Here is a 16,005-nt window from a genome sequence, read left to right as displayed (position 1 = left end):
TATTTGAGAGAGAGACAGTGAGAGAGCATGAGCGAGTCAGAGAGCGAAGCAGACTCCCCATGGAGCTGGGAGCCCGATGTGGGACTCGATCCCGGGACTCCGGGACCATGACCTGAGCAAAGGCAGTCGTCCAACCAACTGAGCCACCCAGGCGTCCCACAAAAGTAAATCTTGATAGTTCAGTGAAAGCAAAAGGTGATGGGCAGGGGAAGTACTTGAGAAGTTAGCAGGTGATCTTTCTGCACAGTCTATATGCAGAATAAAAATTTCTGTAGTCATGAACATTTACATATGTGGACCCCTTTGGTTATAAGAATTCTAAAAATATGGGGCACCTGGCTGACTCAGTTGGAAGAGCACGCTGCTTTTGATCTCAGTGTTATGAGTTCGAGCTTCACGTTGGGTGTAGAGATTACTTAAATAAATAAAATTTAAATAGAAAAAGAATTGTAATGATATCATGGTAGAATTTTAAAGATAACAGTAATTCATATTTTTGTATATTTCTACTGATGCTTTAGTCCTGATTTTTAGAGAATCTGAAAAAGGTTTCTAATTTGAACTCATTAAGTATACTCTACACTTTCTATGAAAAGACCACCAAATAATATTCAGTTGTCAGGATTTAAAAATTCAAGCCAAAAACTGTTTAATTAATCAGGACTTATTCATTTATTTATTCTCTAGTCCATAATCATTTAACATTGAACCCACAACACAGATGCATTGTAAAGGATGCTCAGATGGGGTTTATTAATCTCAAGATTGTATAATGCAAAAAAATGAAAGAGTAAATGGAAACTTTCTTTCTTTGCTTCTGTAATTCTGTTTTGTAGAAAGCCTACCTTTTAGCAAAGTACAGGAAAGTCGTTGCTTTTTCTTCCTTGTGACAAATGAAACTGAATAAATACAAAAATACATATTTCTTCCATAACACCTTTTTGTGTTCAGAGGTTAAACAGGCTTCTAAAGGAGCAAAATGGTATTATTAAATGAAGTGCAAATGTTGAAAGAGTATGTATCTGCATTATATATCCTCTTTCAGACCTTCTAGTGCTCATCAGATCAATTCTGCAATCTCATATACAGTTAGCTACCTAGAGGATTTCTGCTTTAAAAATTCCCTCACTTTTTCAAACATTTTCAGCACCTGAGCAGGAAGCTCAGAGGCTGCTGAGACGGCTAAGGATAGACTTAAAATAGGCCGATGCTGTAGCCCAGGTGATGTCCTGAGCTCCACAGAGCCTTGGGGAAGATGGTTGCTTATTACAGTTACTAAACCTGGGGCAAGATGGCAGTAAATTGAGAAGATATACTTGTGGGCTTCAAAAGAACAGTCATTTCTTCCTCTTGATATAAGGCAAGGTTTATCTTTGCCAATTTATTATCAAATCTATATACATGGTAGACTTATTATTATTTATATATGCCAAGGTAAGGTCCTAAAAATGTACATATAAATGCTTATAAAATAAGTTGGAGTTCACACAGCATAATGATTATAAATCTGTGCTGTACTGTCAGTCCTTCTCTAAATTTGTATTTTCAAGGACTTTTCATGCATCTCGGTTCCTCATCTCTAAAATGGGGCTATTTCTGGGAATGTAAATTGGTGCAGCCACTATGGAAAACAATATGGAGTTTCCTAAAACAAATTAAAAATAAAAACTACCATATGATCTAGCAATCCTACTTATAGGTATATACCCAAAAAACATGGAAACAGGATCTCAAAAAGATATCTGCACTCTCATGTTAATTGCAGTATTATTCATAATTGCTAAAATATGGAAACAACTTAAATGTTGGTCACAATATAAATAGACATACACATAGATCAGTGGAACAGAATATACAGCCTCAATATAAGCCCACATATAAGTGCTCAATTAATTTATGACAAAGGAACCAAGAATATACAATGGTGAAAGGACAGTCTTTTTATAAATGGTACTGAGGAAACTGGACAGCCACAGGTAAAAGAATAAAACTGGACCTCTATCTTACCCAGACACAAAAATTAACTGAAAATGAATTAAAGACTTGAATGTAAGACTTGAAAAACCATGAAACTCCTAGAAGAAAACATAAGCAGTAAGCTCCTTGGCATCAATCTTGGCAATGATTTTTTTTAAATTTGACACCAAAAACAAAGGCAATAAAAGCAAAATATATAAGTAGGACTACATCAAACTGAAAAGTTTCTGCACAGCAAAGGAAACTATCAACAGAATAAAAAGACAACCTATAAAATGTGTGAAAATATTTGTAAATCATGTATGTGATAAAGACTGATAACCAAAATATGCAAAGAATTCATGCACCTTAATAGTAAAAAAAAAAAAAAAAAAAAAAAAAAAAAAAAAAATCCATTTAAAAATGGGCAGAAGCTCTGGATACTGTACATTTCTAGCAAACTCCTAGATGTTGGGATGCCTGGGTGGCTCAATCAGTTAAGCATCTGCCTTCAGCTCAGGTCATGATCCCGGGGTTCTGGGCTCGAGTCCCTAGTCAGGCTCCCTGCTCGGTTGGGAGCCTGCTTCTCCCTCTGCCTCTGTTGCTGGTCCCTCTGCTTGCGCTCTCTTGCTCTGTCTCTCTTTGACAAATAAATAAATAAAATCTTTCAAAAGATTAAAAACAACAACAAAAAAGCCTCCCAGATGTTGTCCGTGCTGCTGATCCTGGACTACACTTTGAGTAGCAAGGGTCTAAAACAAAACCTAGATTACACTGCTTGACACATACTCGGCAGTTAATAAATAAGTGTTATTTTTATTAGCTTATTTACCTGTGCATAAAATAAGGCCATTATTAGAAGAAAACTTCTATAAGTTACGAATAGACTCTATATATTCTTGGCTTTATGAATGTCTATGAATGTGACTTCAAAATAATGAGAGAGAGAGCTTTGTGCAGTGGCAGTATCGTAGCCAATGAGGTTTATCCGAGGCGCGATTATTGCTAATTGAAAACTTTTCCCAAAATAATGAGAGAGAGAAACCACACATGAAAATCTTCCCGGTAACTTTGTTGTCTGAAGGTATGGTCAGTATTAGATTTTACTAGAATTGAGAACATTTTCTCTGCAAACTCTCCAATGACTAATGAATTAAGTTTTAATACTGAACCTTGTGCCTAAATTGTAAGTCTCTTAAACTGTTCTCTGCAAGTTCAGAAGTAGTCAAATCAGAGCACCAAGCTCTGCTGAAGAAGACTCCTCAGGAAAGGATAGAAAAGGCCATGGCGTGCCATGAAGTTCATAAAACAGTGAGCCAGGCTTTTTTTTTTTTTTTTTTTTAAACCTGGAACTTACTTTAAAACCTGAAATTATTTTAGAAGGTAAGGACAGAAGAAGATGTAGTATATATATACAATAGAATACTATGCAGCCATCAAAAGAAATGAAATCTTGCCATTTGCAATGACGTGGACGGAACTAGAGGGTATTATGCTTAGCGAAATAAGCCAATCAGAGAAAGACAATAATCATATGATCTCCCTGATTTGAGAAAGTTGAGAGGCAACATGGGGGGGGGGGGTTGGGGTAGGAAAAGAATAAATGAAACAAGATGAGATGAGGAGGGAGACAAACCATAAGAGACTCTTAATCTCACAAAACAAATTGAGGGTTGCTGGGGGAATAGGTGTAGGAAGAGGGAGGTGGGGTTATGGACATTGGGGAAGGTATGTGCTATGGTAAGTGCTGTGAAGTGTGTAAACCTGGTGATTCAAAGACCTGTACCCCTGGGACTAAGAATACATTATATGTTAATTTTAAAAAACCAAAAAATTTAAAAAAAAACAAAGGTAAGGACAGATTTGTAGATTAACTGTGAGGATCCTTATGGTTATAAAACCAAGGGACAACTTCAAATACCTAAACTGAAAGATATTACTGAGCTTAGATTCTGTTTTTTTTAAAAGATTTATTTATTTGAGAGAGACCACCCATGCATGCTTGAGCAGAGGGAGGAACAGAGGAAGTGGGGAGGGAAAGAAGCAGACTCCTCGCTTCTTTAAGCACAGAGGGAGGTCAACTTCACAACCCTGAGATCATGACACCAGCTGAAATAAAAAGTCTGGTGGCCAACCAACTGACCCAACCAGGCACCCAGATATCTGATTTTGAAAGCCCCATGCAACTCTCATGTACTGCTGCCAGGAATAAAAATTACTGCAATCACTTTGGAAAACTTACTGGCGGCGTGGACTAAAGGTGAACATGTATATGTATATGACTCAACAGTGGAATCCCATTTCTAGGTATTCAACAGGAAAGCATGTCTATGTTCACCCAGGACACTTAACAAGAAGGCTTTAAGCAGCCACAAACCAAAGGACCATTATGGTAGAATGTCGAAGGGACATTTTGTACAAAAGAGCCCTACACAGCAGTGCAAACCATGGAAATACAGCTATCACACAACACGGTAATCTCAAAATACAAGATTGTGAATAAGAAACAAACGAAAAGGGCACCTGGGTGGCCCAGTCAGTTTAGTGTCTGCCTTCGGCTCAGGTCATGGTCCCAGGTTCCTGGGATAGAATCCCACATCGGGCTCCCTGCTCAGTGCAGAGCCTGCTTCTCCCTCTCCCTGACACTCGCCTTGCTCATGCTCTCTCTCTTTCAGTCAAAAATTTAAATAAAATCTTAAAAAAAAAAAAGAAACATAATCAGAAAATTTAAATTAACAAAAAAATACTAGTCTGTGGTCTTAGACATTTGGTGGTCTTCCTTGGGCTGGGGACCATTGGAAAAGCCTTTGTAGTGCTGGTCATGTTCTATTTCTTAGTCAGGACCCCAACTACACAGTGTGTAGTTTACACAGTGCGTAAACTCTGTGATAAGTTCACTTATCTATCTGTTCACTTATGATTTGTGTACTCTTCTGTCTATACACTATGCACTGACAAAATTTACATTACCAAAAAACCTGAGATTATCTTAAAAGTGACTTTCTACTTCTGAAGTGCTTGGTTATTCTATTCAGTGAAGTGTTTGAGAGGAAAAAATTATTTGCTTCTGAATTTTTAACCTATCTTTGATCTGACACATCTCAGTTTAGATCCCTTCTTTAAAAGATGTTGCCAAAAGGAAATTTTCAGGAATATGCTGAGAAAGAAAAGCAGCATATGGTTTCTGAAAGGAGGGCTACAGCCTCCTACTTTCAATCTTTTTTGCACTAACCTGTGAGGCTCCTTGAGCAAAAGCCAATCCGATAGTCAAAGGAGACCTTAGGATCCCTTCCTTGTCCTTGCCAAGAGAAAACAGTCAAGGAACAGAGAAGACCTGAGCATTTTGGAGGCAAAATCAAAAGATTTGAAGAGAAGCCATGAGATTTCTAAAAAGCTACAAGAACAATGGATCTGTCTGAGGGTGGGCCAAGACATCCTGAACCACCCACCACTAACTGCGTTGATGTAGATGAATTTTAAAATGGAGAACTAAAAGGGAGCCAGCTGCGAACTGCTTGGGGGATGAATCATCATTGAAAATAATTAGCCCACATACAAGATGCCATTTCTAGGCGCTCCCAAGGCTTGTTATTATTTCCCTTGTTCTATCTCTCCCCAAAACCCATCACCCAGTCCACCTCAGTACCTTTTATTCCAATGTCTCCTGGTTGGAACTCTGAGCCTGGCCACAGACAATTTTCATTCCAAATCTGGGTTGTTTGGAGGAAGAAATCTGTTAAAAGAGATTTTCCAGTGGACACCGCTGTCATTGTTCATTTCCCCTTCAGCGTTTCCCAACTGAAGTTCACTCCTTTTTATTCTTTTGCAGCAACTTGCACTCTGTGATCTCTTATCCACAATGCCCAAATAGAAAAAGCTCTGAAAATTAAAATTTCTCTTAAATGTAATGACAAAACCAGAACTCACGTGAGACTGTTTATGATGTGTATTCATCTCACTTACTGTGAATTTTTGTGTTTCAGTTGCAGAGATGTAAATGTGTTTGTTACAGGATGCTGCTTTAGAACTTCCTGAAGATATGATATGATTTGCCATACATGCGCTGTGTTACCTTTCTATACTCAACAAACTTCAGATTCCAAAGCATACCTGGGATTGCAGAGTTGTAATCAAGAGTTCCTCTTCAAGAGTAGAGATGAACCATTCAGCTGCTGGAAGGATTTGGGTAAATTTAAATAACAGTCTTAGACCAGAAGAGTTAAAAAAATGGGTATTTTCTCCCATAAGACTAGGTGGAGAGATATGAGAACCAATATCTAACCTGGAGTTCCAATCCCAAACTGTCTATAGGACTCTCACTCTCACATTTTTTTCCTACTGATAAAATAAGGGGGTTCATTGGAAATGTACCCTCAACACATTTCGGGGAGTCACCAGCTTAGGAATAAGAGAAAATGAAACATGAGTATTAGGGTAAAGTGTTGATATACCAGCTTCTATGTGTCTGAAGTTTGTGATAAGAACTCAATTCCTAAAATGCATTTAGTATAGAGTTCACAGTTGATAGGGTTTATAGAGTGATGGTTTTGCTTAGAAGGCTCCTCAATGTGACATAGATTATGAGACTTCCCCAACTAAGAAGACTTTTGTGTTTCATTTGCTTGAATTTCCACAACCATGAGTATTGAGTATGACTGCATAGGCCAAGTCATGTAGAAGAGGCATGGTAATTAAGCCAGACTTTAGAACATTGTTTCTCTCTTTAGATTTTGGTGATTTTAGTCATCCGCTGGACAGCCTTTAGAAAAAGATTAAGGCCTGCATTGTAAGCTGAGAGATCCAGATTTAAAGTGTCTGGAGGGATCCTTGGATATCAGAATTTTTAAAGCCACTGGGTAATTTGAATATGCAGCCAGGGCTGGGAATCAGTCTTTAGCAGAAGCCTCTAAACAAATTTGAAGATTTTATATATCATCTCCCCAAATATTTTGGGGGTAAGCCTTTATAATGATTTTGATGTATCATAGGAGATGTTGTATCAACTAGTTATTGTTGGGAAACAAAGCCAGGGGTAAGGGCTAGACAGGAGATAAGAGGTTTTGGGGAGGTGGTTATGCTAATTAAGGAGTGAAAAGGAACACTGTGGATGGAAAGGAATGCAATTGACATCTGTTCACCATTGGTTGAAATAATCCCCATACTTCACCATGAGAGAATCCTGAATCAGGTCCAGTTGTCATTCTGAGGCACAGGGACCACTCCGAGTCCCTGGTTCTTCATCATTGTTAGCCAATTAGACAGTGATAGTGAAATGCAACATTCAGTTTTGGTAACTTCTAGGATACTTCTAGGAGGTAAGGCTTTAATGCACACATAAATCACTTAGGCATCTTGCTAAGATGCGTATTTGGCAGGGTGTGAGTAGCTCAGTTGGTTAAGCGTTTGCCTTTGGCTCAGGTCATGATTTCAGGGTCCTGGGGTGAGCCCCTGCCCTAGAAATGCATTCTAAGTTGGTGATACTTAGCTTCAGTCCAATATTTATTTTAACACTAGGACATTTGGCCATGAGCTAAAATAGAGTATTTGGTACACTTCCAATAAGAATCTTAAGAGCCAGATCAAGGGATCTCCCAAATCCTGGGTCAGGCATTGTCCAGGGGGTCTCAACTCTTCGTGAACTGGGGCATCTCACATCTCCCTGCCCAGCCCTCTCACTGAGAACCTTGAGAAAAGTCAAAACCAATCCATTGATAGCCCTTTTTCCAAGAATTAGGTGAAGTTAGGGCTGCAAGATTAAATATAGCGTGCCCAGTCAAATTTGAGTTTCAGATAACTAATAAGTTACTCTTCAGTGTAAGGATGTGTCATATAATAGGTGAGACATTCCTGTATTGCGATCTGCTGTATCTGGCAGTATGAGGTGAGGTCCCAGCTGCAAGAAACTTGTCATAAGACAGTGTCTCTGAAACTCACAATCCTTACCTTTTAACATCAAATGGGAGGCATCTAGAGGTAAATGAGAATTTCCTTAAATTCATAAGATATGGCAAAAAAGCACTTTGGGAAGGAATCCCCCCCCCCTTTTTTTTAAGTGGAAGTGTTACCTAGCCATTAAAACATTACTTTAAAACTGAGGAAGCCTTAGTGCCAATCCCTTGGTCATGAACTTTGTGTGAGATTTTGAGTTAATCATTTATCTTATTTCATAGCTTGAAGACACCAATGCTTATAAATTTGTCAATTAAAAAATGTCACCAGGAGGACGCCTGGGTGGCTCAGTTGGTTAAACAATTGCCTTCGACTCAGGTCATGATCCCAGAGTCCTGGGATTGAGTCCTGCATTGGGCTCCCTGCTTAGCAGGGAGCCTGCTTCTCCCACTGACCTCTCCCCTCCCATGCTCTCTCTTTCCCATTCTCACTCTCTCTCTCAAATAAATAAATAAAAATTTTTAAAATAAAAATGTCACCAGGAGGTGTGCCTGGATAGCACAGTCGATTGAGCATCTGACTCTTGATCTCAGCTCAGGTCTTAATCTTAGAGTTATGAGTTCAAGCCCCACATTGGGCTCCACACTGGGCATAGAGCCTACTTAAAAGAAAAGCAAAAAAAGCCACCAGGAAAAAAGAAATACTGCCAATTAAACTGACATAATGCAAAAATACCATTGAATATAAGACATATATTTATTTCAGAGATATTAAAATGTAGAGGGGGTTAGAAATTAGTGACTCAGAATTGATAAAATACAATATTTTGACTTGCCTAATTTATATAATGGGAATAATTATCATTTTCTCTGCTGAATACACATAAAGATCAAACCAAGAAATTAATCATCAGCTTTTGTTTCTCAATCTAGTTTTGAATTGCAGAACAGGGAACTTTGTCTTCCAAGGTAGACTGTTTCCCAGTGACTACTGTCAAAGTAGCATAAAGGGAAGTTAAAATTTCTTGTAGTCTTTTTAGGACAAATATTCCATTCCTACAAAGTATCTAAAACAGTCAAAATCATAGGAACAGGAAGTAGAAAGGGGGTTGCTAAGAGTTGAGGGGAGGGAGATGGGTAATCAGTATTTAATGGGTATAGCATTTCAGTATTGCAAGATGAAAAAGTTCCACAGACTTACTGTACAGAAATGTGAAAATCTTAATGCTACTAAGCTATACATTTAAAAATGGTTAAGATGGTGGGATGCCTGAGTGGTGCAGTAGGTTAAGCATCTGTCTTTTGGTTGTGATCTCAGGGTTGTGATAACGAGCCCCCTCACCCAGGCTATGCTCTTAGTGGCTTAGTGTGGAGCTGCCTTGAGATCCTCTCTCCCTCTACCCCTCCCACTCATTCCTGTGCTCTCAAATAAATAAATAAACCTATAAAAAAATTGGTTAAGATGGTAAATTTAACATAATGTGTGTTTTACAATGATAAAAAAAAGTTTAGTCTTTTTAAAAAGGTTCTTTCCTGTGTGGGTTAAAACTAACTCGGTCTTTTGACCCCCTGGGTAAAGAATTATCTTTATAATTATAATGCATCAGAATCCAGTGTAGTTTAAACAGAAAGTAGCTGGACTCATGAGTTTGTATCATTGACCTAGTTATCCATCCTTTGGTCCATCCATTCATCCATACATTCATCCATTTACTCATCCAATAATCCACCCAATATTTACTGAATTTCTATTCTTTGCCAGGTACTGGGATAAACTTTGAGAAAACAGAGATGAAAAAGTGACTGTGTTTAAGGAAATGCCCAAAAAAGTACTACAATACCTTATTTCCTTCAGAGATCAGACTTTTGCATCTTAAGTCTCTCTGAAAAATAGTTCATGTCTCTTCCTCAACACCTCCCCCTCCCCACCCTCTGGCCCCTACCCATGTGGAATACTTTCCTTTCTCCTCACTTGACTACTCAAATTCCATCTACCTTTTCAAAAGTCAGTTCAAATCATCCTGTGCTATGAAGTCTTTCCTGGCTATTATGAATCTTCTTCTTTCCCCAGCTCCTAATTGCATAAGTTATTTAATTGAACTTCTAGTTGGATCTTGGATAAGCAAAATACACAGTATGTTAGATGGTTATATGAATTAAGAAGAAAAATCAAGCAGAAAGAGGGAATGTGAATATCTGGGGATGAGGAGGTTTGAAATTTTAAATAAGATAAACAGTGAAAATCTTACTCAAAAGCAGAATTTTGAGAAGGGACTTGAATAAGGGAGGAATGAACCATGTATTTGGGGGTATGGCATCCCCGGCAAAGAGAATAGTTAGTAAATAGCCCTGACGTGGGAGTATGCCTGGTACCTGAGAGGAATAGAAAGGAGACCATCTTGGTTGTAATAGAGTAAATAATGGGTAAAGTTGGGAAATGAAGTCAGAAAGGAAGTGAAGCCAGGCCATGAAGGGCCTGTAGAGTTTAATAAGAATGTAGGCTTTTAGTGTGAATGGGAGGGAGTGTCATTGGACAGTTCAGACTGAGAAGTGACATGATCTAAATTATATATTTTTTCCTTAACTTATTTTTAATATAATCTCTTTGTCCTCTGTGTTGAGAATAGACCATGGAGGCATCTGTGCAAGGAGACCAATTAGGAGTACAGTGCAATAATTTAATCAATAAATAATGATGGGTAGGTGCATTTGGGTGGCTCAGTCAGTTAAGTGTCTGTCTTTGGCCCCAGTGGTGATCCAGGGGTCCTAGGATGGAGCTCCACTTCAGGATCCCTGCTAGGTGGAGAGCCTGCCTCTCCCTCTCCCTCTGCCACTTCTCCCTCTTATGTTCTCTCTCAAATAAATTTTTAAAAATGTTTAAAAAAAGAAAAAAAAAGAAAGAATGATGGGTAGAATCTACTTATGGCAGGGAGGGTGGAGAGAAATAATTGAATTTGGAATATTCTTATTAATAGAGCCATTAGAATTTTTGATAGATCAGACATGGGGAATGAAAGATAGTCAAGACTCATACCTGGGCAACTAGAAGGATGAAGCTTCCATTAACTGAGATTGGGAAGACTGTGGGAGGTGCAGGATTTGGGGAAAACATTATGAACTTAGTTTTGTATGTGTTAAGTTCGAGAGAAGTATTAGATGTAAGTGAGGATTTTTTTTTTTTTTAAGATTTTATGTATTTATTTGACAGAGAGAGATCACAAGTAGGCAGAGAGGCAGGCGGGGTGGGGCGGGGAGGGAGCAGACTCCCCACTGAGCAGAGAGCCTGATATGAGGCTTGATCCCAGGACCCTGGAATCTGACCCTGAGCCGAAGACAGAGGCTTAACCCACTGAGCCACTCAGGAGCCCCATAAGTGAGGATTTTGACTGGACAATGGAATGGAAGAATCCAGAGTTCAAAGCATCTATATATATGAAATATATAGATGACATTTAAAGCCATGATACTGGATGAAATCAACTAAAAAGAGAAAACTAGGTAGAAACTAGGTAAAAAAGAGAAAAGACCCAAGGGCTCAGGTTGTTGGAGATGGTGCTGTGATTATCTCCACCAGAGCAGAACACTCTGACCTGTCAGGAAGAAGCGCTGTCCAAGCCTTCATGATCCTTAAAACTTAAGACATGATAGGAAATCCTCTGGAGTGGAAATTACAAATGTTCACGGGTGTTTTGGCATTAAGGAGAAAATAGAAAGGAGAGAGCTCTGGAGAGAAATCGGAAGAGTTTTGTGAGCATTTTGTGATGCCTATAAGCTTCTACAGCGTGCCAAGTGGGCACCACATATGTAAAATTCTCCTGTAAGACAAGTGAGAATAATATGAATATAAACAACAATTTGGTAACTGAAGAAGGACCAATGTCATGAGGTCAATTCTGTCACACCAACTGGGTGTCCTGAAATGCAATTCTGATTTAAGTACCCAGAATTAACGTAGATCCTATAGATTGCTCCCACTTCAGAGGCTAAACACAGATGGGGTCCCCAGGACAACTGCCCTTCTGAACAACTGGTTACAAATCATAGACCCCTTCAGGCTTTATGCTTTGTTAGAATTTTCAGAACTCAGTAAAGTCTTATATTTTATACTTACAATTTGGGTTTATTATAAAGAATGCAGACCTGACCAATAGAGGCACAGAGCAAAGTTAGGAGATAAGGCAGAACCTCTGTGCTCTCTCCTTATAGAATCCAGGCATGTTACCCTCCCAGCACATCATGTATTCACCAAACAGGAATCTCCTCCAGGTCTCTGTGCAATAGTTTATGTGTCAACTTGATTGGGGCATGAGATAGCAAGACATATATATATATATCTCCAAATACATATATATATATAGATGTAGATATATGCATGTATAATTTGACCCCTAAACATCTTACATAGAAATTCAATTTCAAATGGACAGCAGATCTTATTATAAAAGGTAAAACGGTGGCCTGGTCTGCCTTCAGCTCCTGTCTTGATCCCAGGGTCCTAGGATTGAGCCACACATTGGGCTCTCTGTTCAGTGAGGAGCCTGCTTCTCCCTCTCCGTCTGCCACTCCCCTTGCTTGTGATCTTTCTCTCTCTCTGTCAAATAAATAATCTTAAAAAATAAAAATAAAAATAATAGGTCAAACAAAGAAGCTTTAAAAAAATTTAAAAACAAGTAATTTTGGGTGGGCAAAGATTTTTTTTTAAATAGTACAAAACAGGGGCGCCTGGGTGGCTGAGTCAGTTAAGTGTCTGCCTTTGGCTCAGGTTATGATCTCAGGGTGCTGGGATGGACCTCCAAGTTGGGCTCTCTGCTTGACTGGAAGTCTGTTTCTCCCTCACCCTTTGCCCCTCCCCCAACTTGTGCGCACGCGCGCTCTCTCTCTCACTTACTCTCTCTCTCTCTTAAATAAATAAATAAAACTTTAAAAAGTACAAAACATAGAATGGAAAAAGTGGAATTGGGCTATATTGCAAACATCTGTTCATCAAAAAACTCCATGAAGAGAGTTAAAACACAATTTGCAGAAAGAACATTTGTAATATATATATCCAACAAAAGACTTTTTTTAATTTTAAGATTTTTTAAAATTTTATTAGAGAGAGAAAGAGCATGAGAGGATGGGGAGGAGGGGCAAGGGGAAAGGGAAGAGAACAAGGAGCCTGACATGGGACCCAATCCAAGGACCCGGACATTACAACCTGAGCCAAAAGCAGATGCTTAACTGACTGAGCCACCCATACACTCTGAACAAAAGATCTTTATCCAGAATATATAAAGAACTCCTAGGAATCAACAAGAAAAAAGATGCAATCTGTCAGAAATAGGCAATAGACCTGAACAGACACCTTAGAAAAGAGAATACCTAAATCGTCAATAAACATTTGAAAAGGTGCTTGGCTTCCATGAGTGAAATGAAAATTAAAACTACACATAAATCAAAATATACCAGAAAAGCTAAAATTAAAAAGACAGAAAAGATCAAATGTTGGATAGGGTGTGGAACAACTAGAACTCTCACAGTGTTCATTGTGAGTCACCCTGGTTTTATCTGGTAATGCTGACTATAAGCATACATGCCCCATCAGTTTCATTCAAAGTTATATAACCAAGAAAAATATGTACATATGTTCACTAAATGACATGTACAAGAATGTTCTCAGTAGCACTATTCATAGTAGCCAAATACTGGAAACAACTCAAATGCTCCTCAAGAGAAGAATGGATATATAACTTCTGGTTTATTTAGACAATACAATTCAAAAATTGCAATGAGAATGAAGTATTTACTACATCTTCACAAAATATGGATGAATCTCCCAAACATAATGACAAGTGAAAAAAGTGAAAAAAGCTAGACACAGAGAGTCCATACTGACCATATGATTTCATTTATCTAAAGCACAAAAAAACAAGGCAAAATGAATCCATATGTTAGCAGTCAGAAGAGTGGCTGGTTTCTCTTGGGAGGAGTAGTGACTAGAAGGGAACACAGCAGAGAATTGTCCTTTTTTTGGGGGGGGTACTGGTTACATGTGTTTGCCCAACTTGTAAATATTCACCAATTGTATATTGATATGCACTTTTCTCAGTGTATGTTATAGTTCAATAAAGTGCACAGCAAAACAAAAATACCACCCAAACTTTTAGAAGATTGTGGCTCAGAATGTAACTACAGTTATTCTATCTAATGGGTGTGTTCTTAAAACGGGTAGAGTTAATCAGATTTGGGTTATTTATTTTACAAAGTCAAGTGGAAGCAGTCATCTAAAGGAAGGCTGAGGCCAGTCTTTCAGTAAAAGGAATCATGATTGTTGATGACATTTCAGAGTCCAAATGTTCTCAGAATGAGCCTTTTCCTAAATCCTTTTTCAGGGGCATCTGGGTGGCTCAGTGGGTTAAAGCCTCTGCCTTCAGTTCAGGTCATGATCCCAGAGTCCTGGGATCTAGCCCCACATCTGGCTCTCTGCTCTGCTGGGAGCCTGCTTTCTCCTCTCTCTCTGCCTGTCTCTCTGTTTACTTGTGATCTCTGTGAAATAAATAAATAAAATCTTTTTTAAAAATTCCTTTTCATATTTTGATTCTCCAATCAATAGGGGCAAAATCTAGTTAAATTCTCTTCACTTGGGGGTCGAATCTTTTTGAGACTTTTTGAAGATTTCTCAATCATGATACCACTTTTCAATATTTATTTCTAACTGCACCGGTCCAAGGTGACTAGTAATATTATTTTCAACTTCATAAATTATAAGAGTAGTTGGAGGCAGAAATTGAAATGTAGGCTGTGTAAATAGTTTCATGTCAAAGATATTATCAGAAATGTGAGAATTAACATGACATTCAATAATTTAACAGAAAAAAGCATTTCTAGTACTGAATCGTTTGGAATTCTATAAATTATTACTTCTCTATTGTGATAACAAAGTATTTTATTTTTCAAACATAGACAGAAAGAGAGGTTATAGTATAATGAACTCTCCTGTACTCATCACACATTTTCAAAGCTGATTAGGATAAGGTCCGTATCGTTTCATTTATACTCCAGCCGTTGCCTCTTTTCCATCACGAGATGATTTTAAAGCAAACTCCAGACATTGTATTTTATCTGTAAAGGCTTCCATAGAGACACACACATCTTTTTTATTTTTAAAGATTTTTAAAATTTATTTATTTGACAGAGAGAGAGAGATCAGAAGGAGGCAGAGCATCAGGCAGAGAGAGGGGGGAAGCAGGCTCCCGCCGAGCAGAGAGCCTGATGCAGAGCTCCATCCTAGGACCCTGAGCCTAAAGCAGAGGCTTAACCCACTGAGCCATCCAGGCTCCCCTAGACACACACAACTTTAAAAGGCTTAGATAAAGACCGTGATATCATTATCACATCCTAAATAAAATGAAAAAAATAATTTAATATCATCAAATAGTCAAGACTATAATTTTTCTTAATTGTGATTATTTTTTTTTCCAGTCAGTTTTTTTGATTCAGGATCCAGTCAGTGCATGGACGCTGCATTGGATTACTGCATCTCTTAAATGTCTTAATCAGTAGGGTCCCCACTCCCTTTATCTTTTTCCTCTGCTGTTATTTGTTGAAGAAACAGCCTGTGATACCCGTTTAACAGGTTGACTTTGGATTCACATTTTCTGTTATTCAAATGTAGTTTCTTTGTAGAAGTGAGAGATCAATATTTCTATTAAATTCTAAATTCTATATCCTGCCAGAAGTCCACTATGAAATGAGTTTTTATTGCTGTTCTTTTAGTAAGTGGCCCTATCTGCAAAGATTTATTAAGTGCTTACTACCTATTAGACGTTGTGCTAATAATAATAAGCACATTACAAGTGTCATTTCACTCAGTCTTCACAACCCCTCATGAGGTAGCTATGATTATTCCCATTTTACAGGCAAGGAGATGGAGGCACAGAGAGTTAAGCCATTTGTCCAGTGTCTCTAACTATCGGAACTGGGAGAAATGGGATTGCATTCAATTTGTTTAACATCAGATCCATTCTCTTACCAACAGCACTGTTCTATGAACCTAAGCTTTTAGAAAATATCCCTCATATTAAGAGATGTTAGTTTCTAGACCTGACTTCCATATTTTTCCAGTACTCCTATTCCAGTACTCCTATGTTCAAACCGCACTGCATCCCTAGGTGCGGTTTCT

General features: G+C 38.3%; 1 pseudogene; it reads left to right on the top strand.

The window, feature by feature from the left end:
* Window positions 1-2,904: 2,904 nt before the first annotated feature.
* On the top strand, window positions 2,905-2,988 carry LOC123393583 (annotated as a pseudogene).
* Window positions 2,989-16,005: the final 13,017 nt, after the last annotated feature.

The sequence above is a fragment of the Mustela putorius genome, unplaced genomic scaffold, assembly GCF_011764305.1.
Source record: "Mustela putorius furo isolate JIRA1106 unplaced genomic scaffold, ASM1176430v1.1 tig00000874_pilon_pilon_pilon, whole genome shotgun sequence".
Lineage (NCBI taxonomy): Eukaryota > Metazoa > Chordata > Mammalia > Carnivora > Mustelidae > Mustela > Mustela putorius.
Note: the sequence above shows the minus strand (reverse complement) of the source record. Positions and strands in the feature narration are given on the sequence as shown.